Source organism: Podarcis muralis, chromosome 7, assembly GCF_964188315.1.
Source record: "Podarcis muralis chromosome 7, rPodMur119.hap1.1, whole genome shotgun sequence".
In the NCBI taxonomy this organism is placed as follows: Eukaryota; Metazoa; Chordata; class Lepidosauria; order Squamata; family Lacertidae; genus Podarcis; species Podarcis muralis.
The window spans coordinates 78,802,043-78,819,159 of NC_135661.1; the positions used below are offsets into that span (position 1 = coordinate 78,802,043).

General features: G+C 43.8%; 1 pseudogene; it reads left to right on the forward strand.

The window, feature by feature from the left end:
• The first annotated feature begins 14,512 nt into the window (after positions 1-14,512).
• Positions 14,513-16,370, forward strand: LOC144328551 (uncharacterized; annotated as a pseudogene).
• The last annotated feature ends 747 nt before the right edge of the window (positions 16,371-17,117 follow it).

Sequence of the window (17,117 nt, forward strand, 5' to 3'; positions counted from 1 at the left end):
ATCTTCATGCAAGCCAATGATTTAATACTCTGAACTACCCTGCTTCATGGTGTGAAAGGAGAACACAGTCAAAAGTAAAAAAAAAAAAAGGTGTTTAAAGCAAGAAACTACAGAAGAAACCTGCTCATTTATATACTTAGGTGTATTGGTTAGTGAAACCCTCTCTGGGAAGAATGATATTGAAGTCAACGCACCAAAAACCAAAGGAGCATTAATGAAATTCTATTACAATAAGGGAGGGCAGCTGAATGAAGCTGTCCTAATGATACTTTGTAGCAAAGTGCTTAGTGAAATGCTCTATGGCACTGAAATCTGGGGGGGGGGGGGGTCTGAGTTAAACTCCCTTAAAGTTTTTGAAACTGTGCAGAATAAAAATGATTTTGAAACTATACACCCTACCACCAGTAATACCAACAGCTTTTATTTCTACAGAATCTAGGTGGCAAACAATTAAGGCAAGAGTGAAATGTGCTCAGTTAAAGTTTGTGTGTGTGTGTGTGTGTGTGTGTGTGTGTCTTTTAAATTGATTCTATGCCAATGCAACATTTTCCTGTGCTGTACTATATGGAATAGGGGGCCAAGTTGGTTTTGGTGATTGTTAGGCTTAATCTGAAATCAATCTAGAACTAAGTTTGTTGATTTCTCTGGTATCTTCTCTCTCTTACATCATGGGTGTTGGTATAGATTAGGGATGTTTGTCTGTGTTATTTTTGTATACTATTGCTATAAGTTTCTTATGGCCTTTGAGTACGGTAAGTGCTGGCTAAGGGACCTGCAACTACTTAGAAATGCCAAGCTTTCCCCTTGGTATCCACTCCTGAGAACAAAGCTTTCTAGAGATAGTTATCACATCAAAGGTTTGCCAATCTCCTTAAAAAATGTCTTTGTTGAGCTCCATTTCCAAGTGAAGCCCAGGACAGCCTTGGATGTCTGCTATAACAAGGTCCTGTATGCAGAGGCTTTGCATTTCTGATTCACCTCAGGTGGAATTGATGACTCATACCATCTCCTGGTATGTCCTGCAGAGGACCTTAAGGTCAATGAATAATCATAGTTTAGAGGTCCCGGGCCCAAAGAAATCAGATTATCCTCCACCAGGGCCAGGGCCTTCTCAGTGATGGCTCCGACCTGGTGGAATGCTCTGTCCCATGAGACCAGGGTCCTGTAGGATTTAACTTCCTTCTGCAGGGCCTGTAAGACAGAGCTATTCCACCTGGCTTTCAATTTGAACTTGGTCTGATCTTTTATTCTCCTTCCTTCCCTCCCCCTCCCCGTTTTATGAAGATTACCTGCTCTGCGATCCCCCAGCTAATTCCCCACTGTCTCCTCGCTGGCACAAATAGGACTAATTTAGCCAGCTAGCCCTGGTGATCATCTAAGAGATCACTTTCTGAAACCTTTGTTTGCAAAAGCAACACCCCAGAAAAAATAATTAGCTTTCTTGTGTAAGACAATAATGGCTTTTTAGAATGCCCGTCTATGCAACGACTGAAAAAATTAATAGAAAATGGAATTAGCTAAGATTGCTATAAGTTGTTTTGGTGATTGTGAGGTTTAATGTGAAATCAAGGTAAAATTAAGCTTGTTGGTTTCTCTGGTATCTTCTCTCCCATACATTATGGATGTTGGCTTATATTATGGATGTCTGATCTGTATTATTTTATTAATACCATTCCTACAAGTTTGTCATGGCCTTTGGCTAGTGCAATAAAGTTATGAACTATACGTGAAATGCTCATTGAAGCTCCAGTACTTGAGATTTTCTCACTCACACACCATTTCCCCATTACCTGACTCTTGTCTTCGAAGGGAGCCTGGCTTAGAGAACGCTTACTAAGGGCAACGATATTAGAGAAGCAGGTAATGGTTGGTGTGAATGTATATATACACACCTAAACACACACACACACACACACACACAGAGAGAGAGAGAGAGAGAGAGAGAGAGAGAGAGAGAGAGAGAGAGAATTACCTTTTAATCAGGGTGGTATATATGAATATTTTAACTATGATGTATATTTTAATCATTCTGGATTTTAAAAAAGATGCAGATTTCTTTTGTTGCTGTTGTTTTCTAAATAGGACAGAAGCCATTTGGGAATGAAGCAATACATATATTAATGAATAAATAATAATATATTCTAGATAGAACGGTTTCCCTAAGTATCCTGGAAACTGTAGCCTTCACTTATTAGTATGGTTAATCAGATTCCTCCGTCACAGAAATACATGTTTGCAACTAACTATACTTGGTCATCAAGGCTTAAGTGCTTAAACTCTTGAGTTTACTCTCCTTGGTAAGCCAGCAGTCCTTATTCTCTATTATGCTGATATCCTGTCTTCTCTCACATTCCTGCCCAAACAACAAACATTTCTGGAGTCATCAAAAGATGACAAAAGGAATCCCATTCTATTGGTTCCTACTTACCTGAAGAAGGCAGGGCCAAGAGGAGGCTCAGAAGTATTTTCATCATTTTTGAAAGATCAGGAAACTCAGAGATGGACCAGGCAAGAGAACTGATACAGGGAGAGTTTTTACTTGGAGATATTTGTAGGCCAAGGATTCATGCTGTGGGCATTACCTGGGAACAAATGGTTCTGTGAGGTCTGGGAGTGGGGGCTGTGTGTTTGCCAAGATGACACAGAGGGACATAGCGAAATTCAAAGCTCGGTGTTGAAATTGGCTTAATTGATTATTTTTTATTTCATTAGTTCTTGCCAGAAACCTCTAAGCATTTTTTTTCTTTATTACTAACGTACAATTTAAATTGTAATGTCACCAAAGAAAGAATCGAGGGACTACAAAGGCAAGGGCAAAACCAAGAAGCAACCTGCAAAGAAACCCCCCAAATATCCTCCTCCAAAGTATTCCTCTTCTGAGAAAGAGATAGGTCTGGATATCAGATAGTTCTTGGTAAGACTGTAAGCAAGGGAGTAGCCCTCAGCTGAGAAGAGTAGCCCTCAGCCTTCAGCATCAAAGCATACCCTTAACTTATCATGGCTTCATAGTGCCTGAAGGTGCTGGCGACTTCAACAAGAACGACTGATTCTCCTGTCAGGGAAGTGGTAATCCTCCCATAGGGAAAAAGGGAAGATAAGTGGGCTCTAGAGTTGGTGTCAATGACTAAGACAGGGGTCAGACCTTGTGGGGGGCCAGTCTATATTTTGGAGAGGAGAAAAATGAAGAAATTCCTATGCCCCCAAAATAACCCAGAGATGCATTTTAAATAAAAGGACACATTCTACACGCTGATTCCCAGACCGTCCATGGGCCGGATTTAGAAGGTGATTGTGCTGGATCCAGCCCCCGGGCCTTTGTTTGCCTGCCCATGGACTAAGAAGTGTACCTGGTTAGAATCAAACACACACACAGCATGGAGCGAGCAGTCTCGACAAACTACACAAACAAGGCTATGTTCTCAATCACTCTTCATCACATTGAATCAGTCAAGTGGAAGGTACTGGGCAATGTTAAAGGCAGCAGTTGAGGAAGACATTGTTGGTTTCAGCTTCAAATTAACTCAAAGGCCGTTAGTGCAGCCCAGGAGTGGGATGAGCCAATGGCAGTGAAGCAATGAAATGGGGTATAGGGTTGTAAGGTTGAGGTAGAAAGTAAAATTATGTATGTGGAAGTAAAGGACAAAGCCATTTCCCTTCCCCGGGGAAATGGAGATGCGGGCTGGACACAAGTCCACCCCATGGGTGGGGGTGTGGCTAGCCCTCACGTCATAGGGAGTCCCCTCCATGTCACGCCCCAGGTCAATCAATCAGGCCGGCCAGGGGGAGTTGTGCGCTCTATTTAAGCAGCCTGCGGGTAGAGACACCCCACTTTTTTCTGGTTCCCGCTCATGCAGTTCTCCCCCTCCCTCCCTCCCTCCCTCCCTCCCTCCCTCCCTAAGATTAGCTCTTAATCCTTTGACCTTGGTATGGACCTCAGTTAGTTGCCTGTTGAAGAGGCCTGGTAGGATTTTTTTCCACTTGGCAAATTGGCACCAGCAATTTGCTTTTTCGCCTACCTCGTAGCAAATTGTCATAACTTTGTAAGGTTGGGGGGTTAGGCATTGGAGTATTTGGTTGGAGGTGAGAGGAGGAAGTGGCCATCACCTGCCCCTCCAATTTACAGCCAAAGCTCACCCAGGAGTTGGTTCTTCTACTTCCATTGTTGGGGAGCGACATGTTGTTGTAAAGCAGAGTTCCGTGCCCAGCGGAAGGATGAGGAGTACGTGCTACATACTCTATATTGCTTTATTTACAGTTCAAAGCAGTTATATTACAGAAAAACATCTTGCCTCTGCCGGAGCAGATAATGCATCCTCTCTCCTCAACAGCTTGGAGAGAATCACACAGTGAAAAACAGGAAACCAGTGTACGTCACATCCAGTCTCCCTTTCCCGTGAGAAACTCCAACAGTACAGACTGTGGAATGTAAACACCTGTCTCGTGACAAGCCCTTTCGCTGCACAGTGAAGGAAAGCAGAAACCAACATCCTCCCCCTTTCTGTGAACATCACTGGGCAGCGTGTTCGTACAATATCAGTACAAACCCAACTTCTGCACATAGGTACAGTGTTGATCCCTTGATATAATCTTGGACAATACATCAGCAGGAATTTCATTACCTGGCATATAGGACACCGTTACGAGTCCCTTCTGAATACATTCCCTAGCATGCTGCAACTTTAATTGCAAGTGCTTCGTGCTTTGCTTACAACCTTCAGACTTCAGCAAAGCCAAACATGCTTTGTTGTCCTGGTAAACCTGGATTGGACATTTGACAGGAATTTTCATATCTTTGCACAATTGTAACAACCATTCATAATCCTTAAGTGAATAAGACAGTGCATTCAGTTCAGCTTCACAAGTACTTAAGCTAACTGTTGTTTGCTTCTTGCATGACCAATCAAACAGACCTTGATTGTACATGTAGCAAACTCCAGACGTACTTTTCCTGTCTGCAGTGTCACTTCCAAAACTTGCATCTGCAAATATTTCAAGACCACCAGACTTCTGATTGTTAAGTCTCAGTCTGTAATGCATAGTGCCTTTCAAATACCGCGCTATGCGTTTCAGAGCTTTCCAATCCTTGACACTAGGATTGTTGACTTGTCTGCTTAGCAAATTACAGCTAACAGCAATGTCTGGTCTTGAACATCTGGCAATGAAGTTTAGCTTGCCTAGCACACTTCTGTACAGTGTAGTGTCAGAAAATACTTCTTCAGTGTCATCTACCTGATAACCTGTTGTCATCGGTGTGTCTACAGGGTTAGCATCCATCAGATTTAGTTTGCTTAACACATCAGCAATTTTCTGTGACTGGTGTACTAGAATGTTACCACCTTGATCTCTCTCTATTTCCAGAGATAGGTAGTTGTTTACCTCACCAAGATCTTTCATGTCAAAGTGCTCTTTCAGTTGAGCTAGGGCGTTATTGTACATTGCGACATCTTTCCAAAAGAATAATAAATCATCAACATAAAACAAACAGTACAGTTTCTTTTGCCCCTCCTCTTTGACAAATACACATGGATCAGCTTTCCCTTGCTGAAAACCTAGAGAAAACAATACTTCAGTGAGTTTTGTGTGCCAACACCGTGCACTTTGTTTGAGACCATAAAGGGATTTCTTCAGAGCACAAACAAATCCCTGTTTTACCTGTACGCCATCAGGTGGAAGCATATAAAGTGATTCATCTAGAGATCCGTACAGAAAAGCTGTATTAATATCATGGTGACTAATGTGTAGATTTTCCTCTGCAGCTAGCTTGAGCATAAGCCTAATGCTTTCATACCTCACTGTGGGTGAGTAGGTCTCGTGATAGTCTTCACCTGGTACCTGTGCAAAACCTCTGGCTACCAATCTGGCTTTGTGTCTGACTATCTTGCCATTTTGATCTGTCTTCGCTTTGAAGACCCATTTGCTTCCAAGCAGTTTCATTCCTGGAACTACTGGAACTAGCTCCCAAGTTTTGTTCCTTTCTAAGGAATCAAGCTCAGCCTTCATGGCATTTAACCATGGCTCAGCTTCCTTTGAATCCAAACCCTGGATTTCTTGGAAACTTGAAGGTTCAAATACCTTCTTGGAGCTTTTAACAGCTGTTACTGCTATCGTAGCAAACTCATCAGCAAATCTCTTTGGAGGTCTGCCTTTTGTGGCTCTCTGTGACCTACGAATTAGCCTTAAGTCTTCAACACTCTCCTCTTCCTTCTTAGGAGAAAAGCGACCTATTGTGAACAATGGTTCTTCCAATTCTTGATCAGAGCTTTCAGAGGGTCGCATAGAGGCTTTCGCACTCTTGAAATCCTCTGAATCACCTGATTCAGTTTCAGATTCAGACTCAGAACCTTCATCAGTGGGTTGTTGTGGTTGCTTTTGACTATCCTCAGTCTCATCACTGTCATCAGGATAACATTGGAAAATTCCCACATTCTCCCCCCACTTTGCATTGTACTCAACACTTCTCGTGAGCTTAATTGTCTTAGAGTCAGTCATCATTATTCTGTAAGACCCTTTCTGATAACCTAGAAAGATACCATGCAATCCACGCTTGTCTAACTTGGAGTTTTGTGGTGAATGAACCCACATGTCAGAACCAAATATTTTCATGTGTTTGATGTAAGGCTTCTTGCCAAACATCTTCTCATAGGGGGTACAACCAATCGCTGAAGATAACCTGCGATTGTAACTGTAAACAAAACACGAGAGAGATTCGGCCCAATAACTCTCTGGAAGATTGGCATCATGCAGCAAGGTTTTTAACCCTTGAAGCAATGTCTGATTTGCCCGTTCCGCAAGTCCATTCTGCCATGGCGAGCGAGGACTAGACAAATCGTGTTGAATTCCTTTCTCAGAAAAGCTTCAAACTGCTGAGAAGTGAATTCTCCCCCGCGATCACTGAAAAGAGTCTTTATCTTCTTACCATGCACATTTTCCAACCAAGCACAGAATTCCTTGAACCTAGGAAAAGCCTCTGATTTCTGCTTGAGATTGTACACAAAAATATATCTAGAAAATGCATCAATGAGAACCATGAAGTACCTATTTCCACCCAAAGAGGGCGATAGTGGTCCAACCAAATCTGCATGAACAATTTGGTATGGTTCCGTAGCTTGCCTACTAGACACCTTACCTTTCGCAGCCATTTTTACCTTGTTTGCTGCGCATGCTTTGCACTTCATGTGGTACTTGCAGGGTTTAATAGTCATACCTTCAACCAAGGCAGGCATTTTAGATACTGCCTCAAAATGCAAATGTCCAAATTTTCGATGAAAATCATGAATACATCCTGCATGCAAACTTTTGTTAGAACCTGCAATGCAACAAGTGTCATCCTGCACAACATCATCATAATACAAAACAAACAAACGATCAACATATTCAGCATGCAATTCATAGTCATGTTTCTTTGTGATGATGCACTTCTTGTTCTTGAAGGACACGTCAATGTTCCGCTCATTCAGCTGTCCAACGCTGAGAAGATTATGTTTGGAATCTGGCACGTAAAGGACATTCTGTATCGATAAGTCCAAACTGTGAAGAACAACAGTTCCGTAGCCTTTACTGGGAATAGTGTGGTCATCCGCCTGGTGAATCGCACCTTCCTGCGGTGTAAAAGACACAAACAGTCTCTTATCATTGCACATGTGGTGGGTCGCCGCTGAATCAACAACGAAGAAAGATCTAGACGTCTTCTGGACCTCTGCAACCTTTGGAGTGAAGCGTGAAACCATAGCCTTGTGCTGCATTGTCCTAGACACCGGACCTTTGCCTTTGCCTCGGCCTTTTCCGCGCGATGAGCTTTCGCTGCACTGCTCTGTCTTGGCCCTGGGATATCTGCATTCCCTCTTCATATGGCCTAGACGTCCACACGAGTAGCATTTCACTGCCTTCAAAGCTTTGGCGCCATCTGGTGGTTCCACTGCACTATGGGATGACGTCTGTGAAGACTCCCCCTTGCCCATGCAGCTAGCACCCCGGCGATCTGCTTCATTTAAAACCACGGCAGTAACAAAGTCTACTGTCAGCTGAGCTGTTGGCTTTCTTACGAGTCTGGGAGTCTGTGGAAATGTTTCCCTACAAGCGCTATTTAACATCTTCAACTGCCTGTAGTTTCTTAATTAAATTTATTTTGGTGTGCAGTTCCTTCAGGAGGTGGATAGAAGGCCAACTTAAAGCCTTCTTTACTCCTTGCAAGGTAGGCTTCCCCAGTAACATCAGAATTAGAAACCTTAGACTACATTTTCCACATACAATTTGTTTCCCCTGATGAAATTCATGCTGCCTATGTTATAAATTAAAAGATGGCCTACCGAAATCCCCCTCCTTTTTTTTTATCTTGCCCCATTTCTATTCTCCTAATGCAATGGGTATAGAAACATACAATCTGCTCCTTTCAGACATTATTGTTTTATGCAGCAGGACTCCTGAAAATCTTTCATTTTATTGGTGTTTTTTAAAAAAGGATGATGGGTTTTTATCAGAAAACAGGGTGCATTTACCATGAGCCATTGCCTTTGCCTTTGCTTTTGTTTTATGTGGTTTCTAACTTGGTTGGAAAAAGCACATATTTTTTATCATCTTCCAGGCCCCAGAAAAAAGCACTGCTGAGGTGGTAATACTAGGCATTGCTCAGGGTTATAGACAGGTTCCAGGGTTCTGAAATTTCATTCTTCCTTATTCCAATTGCATCACGTTGCTGGCAGAGAGTGAAGATACTTGGAGTCATCTGATTTGCTTGCCTTTAGCCACGTTGCCTTTAACTGAATAAAGCTAGATGTTTACACCCACTTCACTACCCATCTTCAGTAACAACATCATTTCTATGCATTACATTTCTCTATTAACTGGAAACCTCTTATATTTTCTGATACCTGAACCATTTTTAATAATGTATATTTTATTGGCTTTTATAAATGTACAACAAACAACAAACAAAACACTAAGCAGCTACACAAAATCAGAATACGCCACCCTTTCTGCAATCTCTCCACCTACCACATAAGTATCCATATTTTTCCACGAACATTAGTTCTTCTTTCAGATTTTCAACAAAATTCTTCTACGTTATTTCATCAGCCTTGTATGGAAGCATCCATCCAGAGTGTGGTCAGCTTCAACTAAAGCATCAAGCAGGTGACGACATTCAGATTTGTGGGGATTCTGCTGATAACACATTGCTTAGATGCTTTTAGCTGGGATGCGAAGTAAATGGCCGCAGGATGGCATAAAATGCATCTGTTGTTTCTTTCTTTTCAGTACTGTTACATTATGGTTTATTTTCTCAGTTAGATTCAATATCTGTACATTTTCATACCTTTGCTCTCTTCCCCAAACATATAATTTCCTCCACATTTGAACAACCAATAATCTTGATGCATCATGCAAGTATAGAAAGTGATCTGTTCTCTTAAGAGACTTCTTAAACCATGTCAAATATGAAAGGAAACACATCTGTGGAGTAAAATCAATTTGTTCCATAGAACAAATTGGTTCTCAACCTGTGGGTCCCCAGATGTCATTGGAATACAACTACCATCATTCCTGACCACAGATCATGCTGGCTATGAATGATGGGGGTTGTAGTCCAACAACATCTGGGGAACCACAGGCTGAGAAACACTGCCACAGAATATTAAAATTATTGAATATATTTTCCACACAAAGCCAAAACGTATTCTGTGGCATCCCCATCTCAAATGGTGGTATGTCTCTCTATAACTGGAATACCTCCACCACACTGACACTGTTCAAAATTAATGTGGGAGAAGTTCACTGGTGTGCTTTGCCTCCTACACATTACCTAAATATCCAATGTCTATGGGAACTAGTTTATTGAGGGATTAAGAGATATGTTGACTATGAACCAGTGGCTCCATCTCTGCTCTCACTTGGTGTGGGGTCCAACTTTCTTGAGAGTACAAAATTAGTTCCCAGGGCAAAGTTCTGGTCTTCAGGGGCCCAGATAAAAATGTAGCTAAAGCCTAAAGGCACAGCTCAGGTAAGTGCTCATGTGGTAAAGGTGGACACAGTTCAGGGGTACTGATGGATGCCAGGGACACAGTGTTGTGTCATGAATATTGGACAATGACTCCAAAGTCATTACTGAGACCTGATGAAATCATTTTCTGGATCCTTAACCCTCCTTGTTCCAATTGCAGCAGATTGTTGTGAAAGAAAGGATAATTTGTGACACTTGATCTGTTTCGTCAGATTATATAATTATAATAATTTCGTGATGGCTACCCTTAGCCACACTGTTTTGAATGGAACCAAGCTAATGCCTTACAGCTGCTTCGAACCCCATCTTCAGTATTAATCTCATCCATTTGCCCAAAATCTGGAGCTATTCAAGAACAGTCTGCACAGTGATCTATTGGGGATGCTCTAATGTTGGCTTTTCTGCCTTGGATAGGATGTTAGACTAGACAACCTCCCAGAACCCCATCTCACACGCAAAACATACATGGTTCTACAGGGGTGGAATGTGGAGTTATTGATAAATGTTTAAAGGCACAGATCAACAACACAAGCATGTGAGAAAAACACCTTAAAATGAAATTACGAAAATGAAAAAAACAAGGCTTGTGATTGCAACACTTTGCTGCCACTCTAAAATGGCTGTAGACGTGGAACAACCATGTCCCCTTCCCTAAAGAGAACTCTGCAAATTCAAAACTGTCACCTGCAAACTGATTGAACAAATGTCCTAGGCTGTGGTGCGGTTGCAGATGGCATAAAAGCAGATGATATGCACCACACTGTTCCATGTTCCATTAACTGCTGTGCAGAAGTACAAAAGATCTTAAGCAAACCAAACAAAGGAGAAGAAAGAGCAAAGAAAACAATAACACCCAAACACCCAAACTCCAAAGAGCCCAATGAGGACTGAGCATGTCAGTAGCCAACTAATTTTTTTTTTAGGCTTACAGTATCTCTGTTTCATTAACTATGCTTGGTGGTTAGATGTAATTTCCTCCACATTTGGACAAACAATAATCTTGATGCATCATGCAAGTATAGAAAGTGATCTGTTCTCTTAAGAGACTTCTTAAACCATGTCAAATATGAAAGGAAACACAACTGTGGAGTAAAATCAATTTTTTCCATAGACTGCGGTTCTCAACCTGTGGGTCCCCAGATGTCATTGGACTACAACTACCATCATTCCTGACCACAGATCATGCTGGCTATGAATGATGGGGTTTAGACTTGACAACCTCCCAGAACCCCATCTCACACACAAAACATACATAGTTCTACAGGGGTGGAATGCGGAGTTATTGATAAATGTTTGAAGGCACAGATCAACAACACAATCATGTGAGAAAAACGCCTTAAAATGAAATTACAGAAATGAAACAACAAGGCTTGTGATTGTAACACTTTGCTGCCACACTCTAAAATGGCTGTGGATGTGCAACAACCACGTCCCCTTCCCTTAAGAGAACTCTGCAATTTCAAAACTGTCACCTGCAAACTGATTGAACAAATGTCCTACGCTGTGGTGCTCTTGCACATGACATAAAGGCAGATGATATGCACCACATGTCCCATTTACTGCTGTGCAGAAGTACAAAAGATCTTAAGCAAACCAAACAAAGGAGAAGAAAGAGCAAAGAAAACAATAACACCCAAATACCCAAACTCCAAAGAGCCCAATGAGGACTGAGCATGTCAGTAGCCCCAGAATGTTGTGTGTCAGTTGAATTAGAAAGATGTAAAGTGGGGCAGTGGGGAGGGGCGAGAATGGCCTTCCTGAGGAAGAGCAGCACTGCCAACGTTTTGTTGCTGGTCTCATTGGTGTATATATAGACATGACAGCATGCTTCTTGCAAACATATGCAGATTCCTGGCTCTCCCAGGGGAATAGGGTGGGTTGTCATGAAAGGTAAAAAGGTAAAGGTACCCCTGCCCGTACGGGCCAGTCTTGACAGACTCTAGGGTTGTGTGCCCATCTCACTCAAGAGGCCGGGGGCCAGCGCTGTCCGGAGACACTTCCGGGTCACGTGGCCAGCGTGACATCACTGCTCTCGCGAGCCAGAGCCGCACACGGAAATGCCATTTACCTTCCCGCTTGTAAGCGGTCCCTATTTATCTACTTGCACCCGGGGGTGCTTTCGAACTGCTAGGTTGGCAGGCGCTGGGACCAAATGACGGGAGCGCACCCCGCCGCAGGGATTCGAACCGCCGACCTTTCGATCGGCAAGCCCTAGGCGCTGAGGCTTTTACCCACAGCGCCACCTGCGTCTGGAAATGCCCAGCTTTGCACAACTGTTAAAGGTTAAAGAGCTCATTCTGAGCCTAGATTATGTTTGTTCATGAAAGATAGCATACAGAGAGTTGAATGTTACTTGAAGATTGGAAGCCCTTTTGTAGTTTCAGGACATCTTTCTACGGATCTACTGCACTGGCAAAGAAGCTTTTCAGCCTGCGAAAACATTGAGGGGATGACGACCAGTTGATGTCAGAGGCTGCTTACCCCCATATGAATCTCGCTAGCCAACCTTTTTTTTTTTTTTTTTTTTTTTTTTTTTTTTTGTAGGCTTACAGTCTCTCTGTTCCATTAACTATACTAGGTGGTTAGGATACCTTCAGTGGTTGCAGTATATTTTTGGAACTGGAATGTTTCTGAAATGGGACATTCCCAGCCCTATACTGTACAGAGGTTTGGGGATTCATATCTGGCATCTTCTGCATGCAAAGCAGCATGCAGAAGCTATTATTTTTTCTCAGAAATGCTTTTGAGTGCAGATTCTTGAATTTGGACTGAGACCATCTTCATAGATAGTTTCGTTTAAATATTCCTCCAACATGTTGGGTCAATAGACTTGTCTATGACAGTCTCTCAACAATCTGATAACCCTGTTATGTCACCTGGTTTTCCTCTGATTATCATTTTAATTATTTGAGGCCCTGGGAAAATCAATCAGAAGTGCCAACCAGAAATCTGGAAATGACTGTGCACAACTTAGACATGCATTGACACACTGAATGGCCGTAAGGAAAACATTGTGCATGCAGAGTAGCCCAAATGTGGGGATACAAGTTAAGTCCCAGAGAAGTCAAGAGCTGGTACAAGAAGATGGTTTGAGTTATGCACTGATCTTCAGGAGGGTTGTGAACATGTTTACTGACATTCATTGCTGCGAAATGAATACTAGGAGGGAGTGGAAGAGGGGTCCAGATAATCTACATGGAATGTCCATCCAATTGTCTGAAGGATCTTTGAATTCCCTTGTTATATGTGAGGTTTCTGAGAAATTCAAGCCTTCATTTGGATCCCTTCCTATGCTCTACTGATGCAGTTGTTCCTACGTATTGCCCCGAAGCTCAAGTGGCCCTGATGCCAAGTTGAATATGAAAGACGTGTACTATCTGTCAAAATTACTTTGTGTTTCTGAAGGACAAATGATCTTGTTACAACACTGAATATTTATATTTAATAACTACAATGTGCACGGTGCAGAAGCTTAATTGTACCCATACCTCTGAGGCTAAATGCACTTTATAACAGCTAAAATTTGCGCATTTTTCAGCATTTTGAGACTGGGTCTCTCTTTTCAGCTTCTCGTGCTTAAGATGCCCCAAGGTGCTTGGTTGCTTTCACGGCAACAGGCACACACTGCTACTACCCAAGTAAGAAATACAAACCGAAATAAAATACCACATAGAGGTCTTGAGAATAGCACATCCTATCATGCAGTAACAAATGATAATTCACTATTCCTCTGTGTTACACTTATGCAGAAAAATTAAGTATGAGTTCCAAAAGAAAAGAGAAGAAATAACAGTGTCAGCTACCCAGATACTAGAATAGTTAAACCAAACCTATTTAATCACTCCCACAAAATTTGCAGTTATATTTTTCTGAAGCACACTTATGAAAAATCAAAGAAGCTCCTTATCTGTTCCATTTTCCCTTTGTCCATCCAGATACCCATCAATGCGGTTTTATATATTTGTTATTTAATTCATAAATTTCATACAGTTTTGAAAAGCCTCCACCCCGTCTTCGGCTCATGTGAGCCTGAGACAGGATGGGGGTTCTGTTAAACTGTTCCTGACTCCCAGCTATGCAGAACCCAGTGCCTCATTCATGAGGCAGAGAGGCGTCAGGGCTTGCTTACCTGGGGGGCAGGAGCAGTATAATGCTCATGTTATGTACTAAGCCTGGATCCTAGAACAATAGGCAAGTAGGATCCTAGAATGCAACAACTGATTGGCTTGCAGGAAAAGATCAATCGGGCTCCAGGAGGGAAGCAGAATCAGCCAATCAGATGGCACTCATTATGTAAATAATGTATATAAAAGCCTGAGGTTTGGGGGGGCAATGCAATCACTGTTTCACAAGCTGCAATAAAGAGCATGAAATCACTACAAGACTCCAAGTATATTTCACAGGTGACAAGGATGGGATCGTGCTGAGCTGCCTGCAACGTACCACACACAGCCTCCAGAGGCAGCACAACATCGCGCCACACATCCAGGCTCCAGCTCCAGGACCCAAGGACCCAGAATGGTGACAGACAACAGCTTCATGCCCTTCAGGCCATACTCAGGAGACTGGGAAGAATACGCCACCCGCTTCCAGTTCCTCCTGGAGGCAAAGGACATCACCGATGCAGCCAAGAAGAGGGTGACCTTCTTCAGTGTCTGTGGAGACAAAACATTCAAGATCGCCCGAGCCCTCCTCACTCCCACAAATATTGCAACCGTTCCCTATGACGCAATAATGAAATGGCTGAAGGGGCACTTCTTGCCACAGCCCTCGGTGGTAGCGTGTCACAACGCCTTCTATGCAAAGCAGCAGATGCCCAGAGAAACCATAACTGGATATGTGACCTCCCTCCACCAGGCTGCCCGGCTCGGCAACTTCAAAGAGCTGGAGAATCTAACCCAAGATGGCTTTGTGGGTGGCCTGATGGACGAGAAGCTGCAGCAGAGTCTCTATGCCAAGAAGGACCTGAAGATCCAGGTCACCCTAGAGGAGGCTCTAGCAAGTGAAGCTACTGAGAGGTCAGCACAAGGATTCAAGTCAAACATGTCATCCCAACTGAGGGTCCACCACGAGGACCTCACTGATGACTCAGAATCCAACCAGGAGGATGTACACCAAGTGCATCAGCGCTCACAAGCTGCATGCCCACCAAGACAGCATCATTCAGAAGAGGGGAACTGTGCAAGCTGAGGGGAGAGCCACGAGCGGAGGACTTGCCGTTTCCGCTACACAGAATGCCGACAATTCAGAAAAGTGGGACACATCGCCCGGGTGTGCCACGCCCCCCCCCCCCATCGTTTCAAACCAGATGGCTGACCAAGAGTCCCAGGCCCTGTGGTCCGATACACCAAGGCAACTCAACGGAGATCACAGACTGTCAGGTATACCAGTTGCCTTTCTAATGCAGAAAATTTTTACATCGAGGTACACATAGAGGGAGCCCCGTGCCGTATGGAGCTTGATACAGACTCAACTCTGTCCATAATCTCGGCACGGACATTAAGGAAATTGTTTCCCAGTGCTTAGGCCTGACCCATTCACCCTCCGGGACTTCCAAAAATGCAAAGGTCCCCACGATGGGGGTGGGAACCTTCAATGTACAATATTGAGGGCAGAAGTGGCGATTGGACTTGATTGTGGTCAAGGCTCCCTACGTTAGCTTACTGGGGTTGGCGTGGTTTGGACCGCTGGGGCTAGCCATCACTGGGGTGAACCACACCAGCTCCCACATGGATGTGGACGCCATCTGCAAATAGTTTCCAGAGGTTTTTGGCGGAGTACTGGGATGATATACTGGTCCCCCGTTGGCCTACAACTAGACCCTGCCATACGACCCATCAGGTTCAAGGCCCGCCGGGTCCTGTTCACCCTTAAACTCTGCATCAATGATGAATTAGACTGGCTCATGGAGCAAGGAGTGAGTGAGTCGGTGCCTAACACCCCCGGGTAAATGCCAATCGTCACACCTGTCAAGCTCAATGGCTAAGTCCACATCTGCACAGACTACAAATATACCATAAACAAGGCCCTTACGGCTCATACATACCTGGTGCCAGTGGTCATCCATGGCCTCACCACCCTGGCGGGGCCTAAGATTTTTGGCAAGCTGGACCTGGCCCAGGCCTATCAGTAGTTGCTAGTGGACTAGGGCACCGCCGAGGCACAGATGATTGTAATTCACAGGGGAGTGTCAAGCGTCCGAAATTTTGTGTCAGCGTGGTGTCAGCCATATTCCAAAATTGACTGGACTCTCTCCTCAAAGGAATTCCTGCCATCCCCCCCTTCTTCTATGATGTGTTGGTTACCGGGGCCACGCCGGGAAAGTTCGGGGACTGACTCTGCACCGTCCTGCACCGTTTTCAGACTGCCGGCATAAGGTGAAGCGGGGCAAGAGTCTGCTAGGCGTGCAACAGGTGAATTTTCTAGAATTTATGGTGGACACAGATAGAGTCCACCCAACTGGGGACAAGGTGCAGGCTATTTGCAACACCCCAGCAACTAAGTGTAAGGTGGAACTCCAGGCCTTCTTGGGACTATTGAAATTTGACCATGGCTTCTTACCCCACAAGGCAGCGGTAGTGAAGCCGCTACACAGACTGCTTGACAAGCGGGCCCCTTGCTTGTGAGGGCAGTGCCAGGAGGCTGTGTTTCAAGCAGTCAAAGATCTGCTTGTCTCAAACTCAGTCCTGGAGCACTTTGAAGAGAGGTTGCAACTTCTGGATGAAAGAGAGGTGCCAGTAGCTTACTTTTCCCAGACCCTCTCCACTCCATAGGAATTATTTGCATATAGATAAAGAGAGCCTGGCAATCGTGAAGGGAGTAAAGAAATTTCACGATTTCTTGAATGGGCATGTTGGGATTTTGAATACGTGCAGCTTCACACAGAGTCAGTTAGGAGTTGGCCGACAGCCAAGGCAATGTAAAGGAGTGAAATCTGCCTGGAGATATAGAGGCCTGGAGACAGCTCCAGGATTGGTCAAGCTCTCTCACGGGAATAATGATTTATGGCCTTCTGACTGGAATGTGTTAGTAGAGCATAGAGCGTTGAGAGTTGAGTGTTAATGTAAGAGTCATGTGGTGAGAGAGCTAGTTAAAGATCCATGTTCTGTTCTATTCCTGTGAA